Genomic DNA, 9,101 nt, shown 5'->3' with positions numbered 1-9,101 from the left:
GGGGGGAAGAGAGGTGGTGGTGATGGTGGAGGGCACTTGAGGGGAAGAGCACTGGGTGTTGTATGGAAAACAATTTGACAATAAAATATTATGGAAAAATAAATAAATAAATAAATAAAAGATCATCTAAAAAAAATACAGTAGAGGGAATAAACAGTAGACTAGAAGAAACAGAAGAACAAACCAGCAACCTGGAGCACAGAGTAATGGAAAGCAATGAAGTTGAACAGAAAAGAGAAAAAAATAATAATAAAATACTAATATAGACTTAGGGAATTCAAGAATACAATGAAGTGTAGTAATATTCACGTTACAGAGATCCCAGCAGAAGAAGAAGAGAGAAAAGGGGGCAGATTTATTTTAAGAAAAAATAGCTAAAAACTTCCCAAATATGAGGAATAAAACAGGAATTCAGATCCAGGAGGCACAGAAAGCCCCCAGCAAAATCAACCCAAGGAGGTCTGTTTGTACCAAGACATGTAGTAATCAAAATGGCAAAAAGTAGTGATAAAGATAATTTTAAAGGAGCAAGAGAAAAAAAAAACCAGTTACATACAAGGAAAACCCTATGAAGCTACCAGCTGATTTTTCAGCAGGAAAAAAAAAAAAAAAAGAAAGAAAAGCCCTGCAACCAACAAGATCCTATCCGGCAAGACAATCCTCCAGAATGGGAGAGATAAAGAGAAAGTTAAACGAAATCAGGACCACTAAACCAGTCCTACAAGAAATGTTAAAGGGGACTCTTTCAGTGGAAAAAAAAGAACCATAAGCAAGAAAAAGAAAAGTGGGAATGCCAAAAGTTATAAAATTAAAGCCACATATTCCATGTTTGTGGATTGGAAGAGTAAATATTGTTAAAATGTCCATACTACCCAAAGCAATATGCAGATTAAATGCATCCCTATCTAAATACAAACAGCTTTTTTTCACAGAACAATGACAATCCTAAAATGTGGATTGAGCCTCAAAAGACCCCAAATAGCAAAAGCAATCTTGAAAAAGAACAAAATTGGAGGTATCATCCCATATTTCAAAATATACTACAAAACTATAGTAATCAAAACGGTATGGTACTGGCACAAAATAGACACGTTGATCAACAGAACAGAATAAAGAGCCCAGAAATAAACCTACAATTATGCAGTCAATTACTCTTTGACAAAGGAAGCAAGAATATGCAACAGGACAAAAACAATCTATTCAACAAATGATGCTGGGAAAACTGGACAGCTACTTGCAAAAAAATGAAACTGGACCAATTTCTTACGTCATACACAAAAACAAATTCAAAATGGATTAAGGACCTAACTGTGAGAATGAAAACTATAAAATTCCTAGAAAAGAGCACAAGGAGTAATTTCTCTGACTTTGGCCATAGCAACATTTTTCTAGATAGGTCTCCTAAGGCAAGGGAAACAAAAGCAGAAATAAAGTACTGGAACTACATCAAAATAAAAAGCGTCTGCACAGCAAAGAAAACAATCAACAAAACTAAAAGACAATCTACCAAATGGGAGAAGACATTTGCAAATGACATATCCAATAAAGGGTTAGAATCCAAAACATATAAGAACTTCCACAACTCAACACTGAAAAAAAATTAATCAATTAAAATAGGTAGAAGACACGAACAGACATTTTTCCAAAGAAGACACACAGATAGCCATCAGACACCTGAAAAGGTGCTCAACATCACTCATTGTCAGGGAGATGCAAATCAAAACCAGAATGAGATATCACCTCACACCTGTCAGAATGGCTAAAGTCAAAAACATAAGAAACAACAAGTGTTGTCAAGGATGTAGAGGGAAAAATCCTTCATGCACCATTGATGGGAACATAAACAGATACCATGGAAAACAGAATGGAAGTTCATCAAAAACTTAAAAATAGAATTACCATATGATCCAATAATTCAACTACTGGGTATTTACCCAAAGAATATATGAACACTAATTTGAAAAAGTATATGCACCCATATTTATTACAGTATTATTTACCATAGCCAAATTATGGAAGCAGCCCAGTCCATCAATAAATAAATGGATAAGGAAGTGGTATGTACATGTGTGTATATATATATTACTCAGCCATAAAAAAGAATGAAATCTTGCCATTTGCAACAACATGGATAGGTCTAAAGGGTTTAATGCTAGGTGAAATAACAAATACCAAGATTTCACTCATATGTGGAATTTAAGAAACAGAAAGCAAACAAAGAAAAAAGAGATAAGCCTAAAAAGCAGACGCGTAACTATAAAGAACAAACTGATGGTCACCAGGTGGGGGTGAAATAAGTGAAGAGGATTAAGAGTAAAGCTACCATGACGAGCACTGAATAATGTAGAGAATTGCTGAGTCACTCAATTGTACAGCTGAAACTAGTATCACACTGTATTTTAACTATATTGGAATTAAATTTTTAAAAATATGTTCTTAAACCCTGTATCTAGAAATATGGCAACAAAACAATGTAACTTTCTTTTAAGGTTTAAAACAGAGCTCTGATTTGCCATTTATATCTCAGTTTTAATTTATTTCCTTTTTAAAATTTTTAAACATTTATTCATTTTTGAGAGACAGAAAGAGACAGAGTGTGAGTGGGGGAGGGGGAGAGAGAGGAAGACACAGAATCTGAAACAGGCTCCAGGCTCCGAGCTGTCAGCACAGAACCTGACGCAAGGCTCAAACCCACAAACTGGGACTTTATGACCTGAGCAGAAGTCGGACGCTTAACTGACTGAGCCACCCAGGCACCCCTGTACCTCAGTTTTTATTGCATAAGCACCTGTACCAGCACCTTCTCCCTAGTCAAATGCTGGAAGAATTATGTAAGGTATTATATAAAAAATATTTGCACACAAGGGGTGCCTGGATGACTCAGTGGGTTAAGCATCAAATTTCAGCTCAGGTTATGATCTCACAGTCCACGAGTTTGAGCCCCCCAGTCGGGCTCTGTGCTGACAGCTTGGAGCCTGGAGCTGCTTCAGATTCTGTCTTCTCTCTCTCTACCCCTTCCCCGCTATTGCTCTGTCTCCGTCTCAAAAAAATTTTAAAAAAGAGAAATATTTACATATGCAATATATTTTTAATGATCATTTCTTCCATGGGTTCTAAAAACAAACTACTTCCTCTTCAAGCAACCCTTTGACTGATAGCAAATACTGTTAGGTTGATATTTTTGTCTGCCGAATGTAATCGTTCCTATTCCATCCTGTTTGAACACCTTGCATAAGTCCTTGACAAGGTAGTTCAAAAACTTCTTATAGGTCATGAAGGTTGTCTTTGGCTGAAGAATGTTGACTGTGGCCCACCATTTCCTGCTTACGGTTCAGGAATCCTATTATGTTGGTGCTGTAATTACTTTCTGAACACATAACTAAGGGTTATGAAGAAAACAATGGCTGCGATTCCTGAATCACACATTACCTTCACCATGTCTTTTCTATTGGTAATGTCAATCGCATCATAATTTCTTTTCTTGTTTTCTATTTATAAATATTTCTTCAATCAAATTCACCATGTTGTTGACTATGAGAGACCTGATATCTTTTGGCAAGCTAGTACAAAGAAACAAAGTTGAATTTATCATTAATCCACCAGACTGTCAAACTGTGAAAGACATCTGGTTGTCTCTGCATGCCCAAATGTCTGATACATGATTTACAAAAGTAGTACATTTAATGCTGTTACTGCCTTTGTGTTCAAAGCAGATACTATAATTCAGAAAAAGAGATTTTCAGTAATATGTTTTCTAGAAGGAACTTTTATCTAAGATTTATGTGCATTCCTCAAATATTCTTCATATTTACTGAAAATTGTAAGCAGGCTATAACAATCATTTTAACAATTATTTATTTAAGTCTTTAGTCTTCATAGACTTATAACTAGAAGGAATCATTTTCTAAAAGGATTCTAACAGAGTGTTTCTAGACTAGTTATGCAAACAAAATATGTTTAGGTACCTCATTTTTCTCTAACATCTTTTTTGGTAATCTTTAATATGTCTTGATTGAAGATTATTTTTCATGGATATCGTAAATCATGATTAGAGATCCATCTCTGTAAAACTTTGATGTGCCAGAGTTACCACTCTGCTTTTAACCCATCCTCACGAGATGTGAAGAATCTTAAATAAACTGTTTTTGTAAAACACTCATGGCCTAAACAGAATTAAGTAACTGAAACTTGAATGCAGTTCTTAAAAATTATTTTGTTTAATATTACCAACACTAGAATACAATCTACTAGGTTTAGAATAATAATACAGCCTGATCATTCTCATCATTAGTACTATTACAACTACTCTTACTTGTATAAGTAGAATAATAATAATTTCTATTTTTGTAACCATTTGTTAACACAAATAGATATAATGCTATTACTTAAATTACGTAGGTAATGCATCATTTGTATTAACTGTCAATCCATTTCCCTATGAAACCATTTGAAAATACTTAGTGTTTTTTACATAAAATTAACAACTTTGACCACCATCACTAATTATTTTACTCTTATAATAATAAATGTACATTTATACTTCAATAAACTGATAAAAATTCAACATGTAAACAGTGAAATTATCCCTTGAAATAAATGCTTGTTCATATTTGATAATGATGTTATATCTTAACAATAAATCTGAAATTCAAATCTTAAAATTATTTCGTTTTCCTAACTACACTTAATGGTAACATATATGTTCAAGATGTTATTGATCACACAAAATTCAGAGATGCCAGGAAGGACATTGAAGGGGGCCTCCAACAAGTTGTCTTTGAAGATGAATTCCAAGGTGAAGAGTAGATCTTGGCTGTACAAAAGGGATGATCTTTGGTAAATCCCTACAGTGTACATATATTTACCTTTATGTATTTAGTATATATTTACTCTCACCCTCAACTAGGACATAAGTGTCATGAACATAGGGAATCTTTTTATTCTTTGCTGTACCTTTGGTGCCTAGCCCAAAGCCAAGCACATAAAATACATTCAATAAATGTTTGCTGAACGAATGAATTAATGCTACGTAGCCATTATAAAAAATAAAATATCTATTCATATTGACATGGAAAGATGTCTACAACATACTTAGAGAGTTGTATTCCTTTTATAGAAATAGTTACTTTGCAGGGCACCTGGGTGGCTCAGTCCGTTAAGCAGCCAACTTCAGCTCAGGTCATGATCTCATGGTTTGTGGGTTTGAGCCCCGTGTCGGACTCGTGCTGACAGCTCAGAGCCCGGAGTCTGCTTTGGATTCTTTTTCTCCCTCTCTCACTCTGCCCCTCCCCTGCTCACTTTCTATCTCTCTCTCTCTCTCTAAATAAAATAAAAAGACATAAAAAAATTTTTAAAGAAATAGTTACTTCGGTCCCCATAGTATCTCAAGGAGCTGGCTTAAAGTCTGGTATATGGGAGGATTTAAACACATGGTGAACAAATGAATGAAATGAATACAGTAGCTTCCCTGTGGTTCCACTTCCTTCTTCCAGTTGCTCAACTTTCCAAACCATGCTCTTCCACTCATTCATTCATCCATTTATTAATATATCTGCGTAATCAATGTCATTAGAGTGATCTTTCTAACATGCAAATCCAGTGACATTTTCCTGCCCAAAATTCTTTAATGACTCCCTATGACCTCCAGGAAAAATTCTAATATCTGTAATCGGGCACCAAACACTTTTTATTATCTGATTTCAACAAACCTATGCAGACATATCTTTCACCACAGCCCCCCGTCCATCCTTTCATGCCCACCTCCAATACCAAGTGCTTATAATTCCTTAAACGTAATAATATTATATTCCTTCATTGTTTCTGACAAGTAATCTGCTCCCACTCTTATCTTTGTTCCTCCATATTTAACATGTCTTTTTCTCTTCTGCTTTTAAGACTTTGGCTTTATCATTGGTTTTGAACAATTTGATCACATACCTTCATGTAGCTTTCTGTATATTTCTTGTGCTTAGATTTTGTTTGTAGTTTTACTATATTTGGAAATGTTTCAGCAAGTATTCCTTCGAATATTTTTGTTCCCCACCCCAACCCCTTCTTTCCCATGAAATTCCCAATTCCATGGATATTAGTTACTTGAAGTTCTCCCACAGCTCACTAATACTCTTTACATTTAAAAAAAATAATTTTTTCTCTCTGGTTTCATTTTGGAGAGTTTCTATTGCTGAGTCTTCATGTTTACTTATCTTTTTTTTATGTGTAAAAAGTAACCTACCAATAAATACACTGTATTATTTTTTATCGCAAGCCTTATAATTTTCATCTAGAAATTCAATTTGGGTCTTTCTTATATCTTCTATGTCTCTGCCTAGATTTTGACCATATGTAATATGATTATAATTTTTTAAATGTACTTGTCTGCTAGTTCTAATATCTATGTAAGTTCCAGATTCATTTTGATTAATTATTTTCCTCATTGCAGGTCATATTTTCTTCCTTCTTTGTATGCCTGGTAATCTCTGTTTTAATGACAGACATTGTGAATTTTAATTTGCTGGGTGCTGGGTATTTTTGTACTCATGTAAATATTCATTAATTGTGTCTAAGATACAGTTTAGTTACCAGAAACAGTTTGATCTTATTGGGACTTGCTCTTATGATTTGCGATGCAGCTCCCAAGTGGTACTCCCACCAAGGACCAATTATTCCCCACTCTGAGTAGTCAACACAATGTCCCCATAAGCCATGGATTTTTCCAGTCTGGCTTGTGGGAATATACAACATTCCTATAACTGTAATCCATGCCAGGCACTGTTTTCTAATCCTTCTGAATTGCTTCCCCACTTCAACCACCTTGAGTAGTTTTCTCGCACACATGAATTGATCCATAACCTGCTGCCTACTCATAGTGAAGCCCCCGTGAATATCCAGGTTCTCCCTCTGGGCAGATATTGCCCCTTTGTTACTTTGTTTTACAAACTCTAGCCACCTTGGTCTTCCCAGACTCTCAATTCCATCTCCTCAATTTAAGAAGTCTGTCAACTTCTGCCAGGGCTCTTTCTCTGCTATGTTTTAAATATTTGTCTTTATTAATGCTGTCCTTAATGCACATTGGGTCAGAAACATATTTCTTATTACACTCACAGCAAGATCAGTAGAGTAACATCTCAATGTCACTCTCTCATGCCTCCAAAGTAACATGTTGAGAAGCAGATATGAAAATTTGTCCTGTGTGAGTGGCAAGCTCATCCCATCCGTAAGGAACACAGAAAAATTAATTTCCTCTACTGTATACAGGAGAAAGAGGGAGCTGCTTTCCCTCCACATCTGAGAATCTCCTTGGAAACATCTTGTTCTAACCTTTTAGAATGTAAATAAATCTCTCCAGGGAAAAAATAATCCAGTGTCTTCCAGATTTACAATTCAGAGATGTATCCAAGTTCCAGGTTTAATCCCCTCTTGACACATAAATATGTATCTCTGGCATTAGGTAAATCTCTCAGAAGTTCTTACTCTCTATACAGCTATAAATTAACTTATAAGACTTGCTCTAGGGTCAGATTCCAAGTTCCAACAAAATCTGTTCAGAAATCCCTCACTGCAGAAACATGAAAATATTTTCTCTGTAATCTTACATCCTCCCTGTTCCATGACCTAGAAACTCTCTCAAAGCAGTAAGCTGGAACAATTACATGAGTGATCTTGTTAGCTTCCCATTTCTCAGAGATCACTATCCCTTGTTGCCTGGTGTTCAGTGTCTTGAACACTGTTGTTTTATATATTTTCTTTGGTTTTACTGGTTGTTCTAAATGGGAAAGTAAATCTAGTTCCTGTTACTTTGTCTTAGATGGAAGTAAAAGTCTCATACTACACTATGTTTCCTTGCCTTTGCAATTGTTCTTCCCTCTGTTTACTATACTCTTTACTACCCAAAACAATCTACTTCTTATTATCTACATGTCAAAGTTTACATCTTTCCAGTCTCAGTTCAGGATACTAGCTCATGTAAGTTTTTCTTGACTCCCCCATGCACCTCTGGTGCCTAGAGTGAACATGGTTGGCTCCTGACAAACACGCATCCTGTCCTCACTTCTAACATAGCCTCCATTTGATTCAGGTCTCCACCCCTCCCCATGCATCTCTGCACTTTGAGAGAGGCTAGTGTCATCCCTGCTCCAGATTCTAAGGGTAATCTCATTCTTCTTGGCAGCAATTTTTGCAGGATGGGCACATAACACATGTCTGGACAATGAGATGAGACAAGTTGTCTAAAGGACTTCCAGGAAAAGTTTCTTCACTCATAAAAGGAGATAAAGAATAAAACCTTTTCTTCTATACATTATCATGTTTGAATTTGCTTAGATATTGCGCCTCCTAACTAATAAGCTTAGAATGAACGAACTCCTGTTGAAACAGAGAGATGGAAGGAATCTAGGTCCTTGATCCCATCACTGGGCAGCAGACTTCAACATCAGTAACATGCAATAATAAACTGATAAATAATAAAATGATTCACAATTCACAACAATTTGAGTTGGGTTTTGACTTCTTTAAGCCAAACATCGTCACCAATGAAAAAGCTCTCGTATCATCTTGTACATACTTTATTTTCAGCTGGGCCACATCTGTCTTCCCCCTAGACTGCAAGCCTCTTTGAGAGCCAAGAGGACACATGCATATTATCTCTCTACAACCTGATACAGAATAGGTACAGAAGGCATGTTGAGTGAATGATTGTTCATGGCTGAATCTCCCCCAGAAGGCTGTGAGATTCTTACATAATAGTACAGACTATAATAATATTTATTAAAAACCTCACTGTATGCAGGCCACATGCATCATCTCATACAATCTTCCCCCAAATCCTCTGGAATAGATATTTTTACAGTATTACATTTATTCTACACCAGGAAAGCTGAAGATTGGGAAAGAAGTTGAGTAACTTGCCCAATCTTACATAACTAGGAAGTGGTGGAATCTGGATTAGTACCTGTCAGAAGCTCAGATGATCTATTAGGGGTTAAAGAAGCCAATTAAACCAATATGCCAAAGAGGAAGTAACAGTAAAGTCTTTAATCACTTACTTTGATAGTATAAGAGGTTAAAATCAGAGAAAGTACCAACTTCCCCCACGCCATTTGCCC

The 9,101-nt window shown here is 35.8% G+C and overlaps 1 long non-coding RNA gene across 2 annotated transcripts in view; it reads right to left on the bottom strand.

Moving 5' to 3' along the window:
• Positions 1-9,101, bottom strand: part of LOC115282173 — a 76,316-nt gene that overhangs the window by 42,745 nt on the left and 24,470 nt on the right. The gene's annotated exons all lie outside the window — the stretch shown is intronic.

Source organism: Suricata suricatta, chromosome 1 (assembly GCF_006229205.1).
Source record: "Suricata suricatta isolate VVHF042 chromosome 1, meerkat_22Aug2017_6uvM2_HiC, whole genome shotgun sequence".
NCBI classification, from domain to species: Eukaryota; Metazoa; Chordata; class Mammalia; order Carnivora; family Herpestidae; genus Suricata; species Suricata suricatta.
This window is presented reverse-complemented; position numbering and strand designations above follow the sequence as displayed.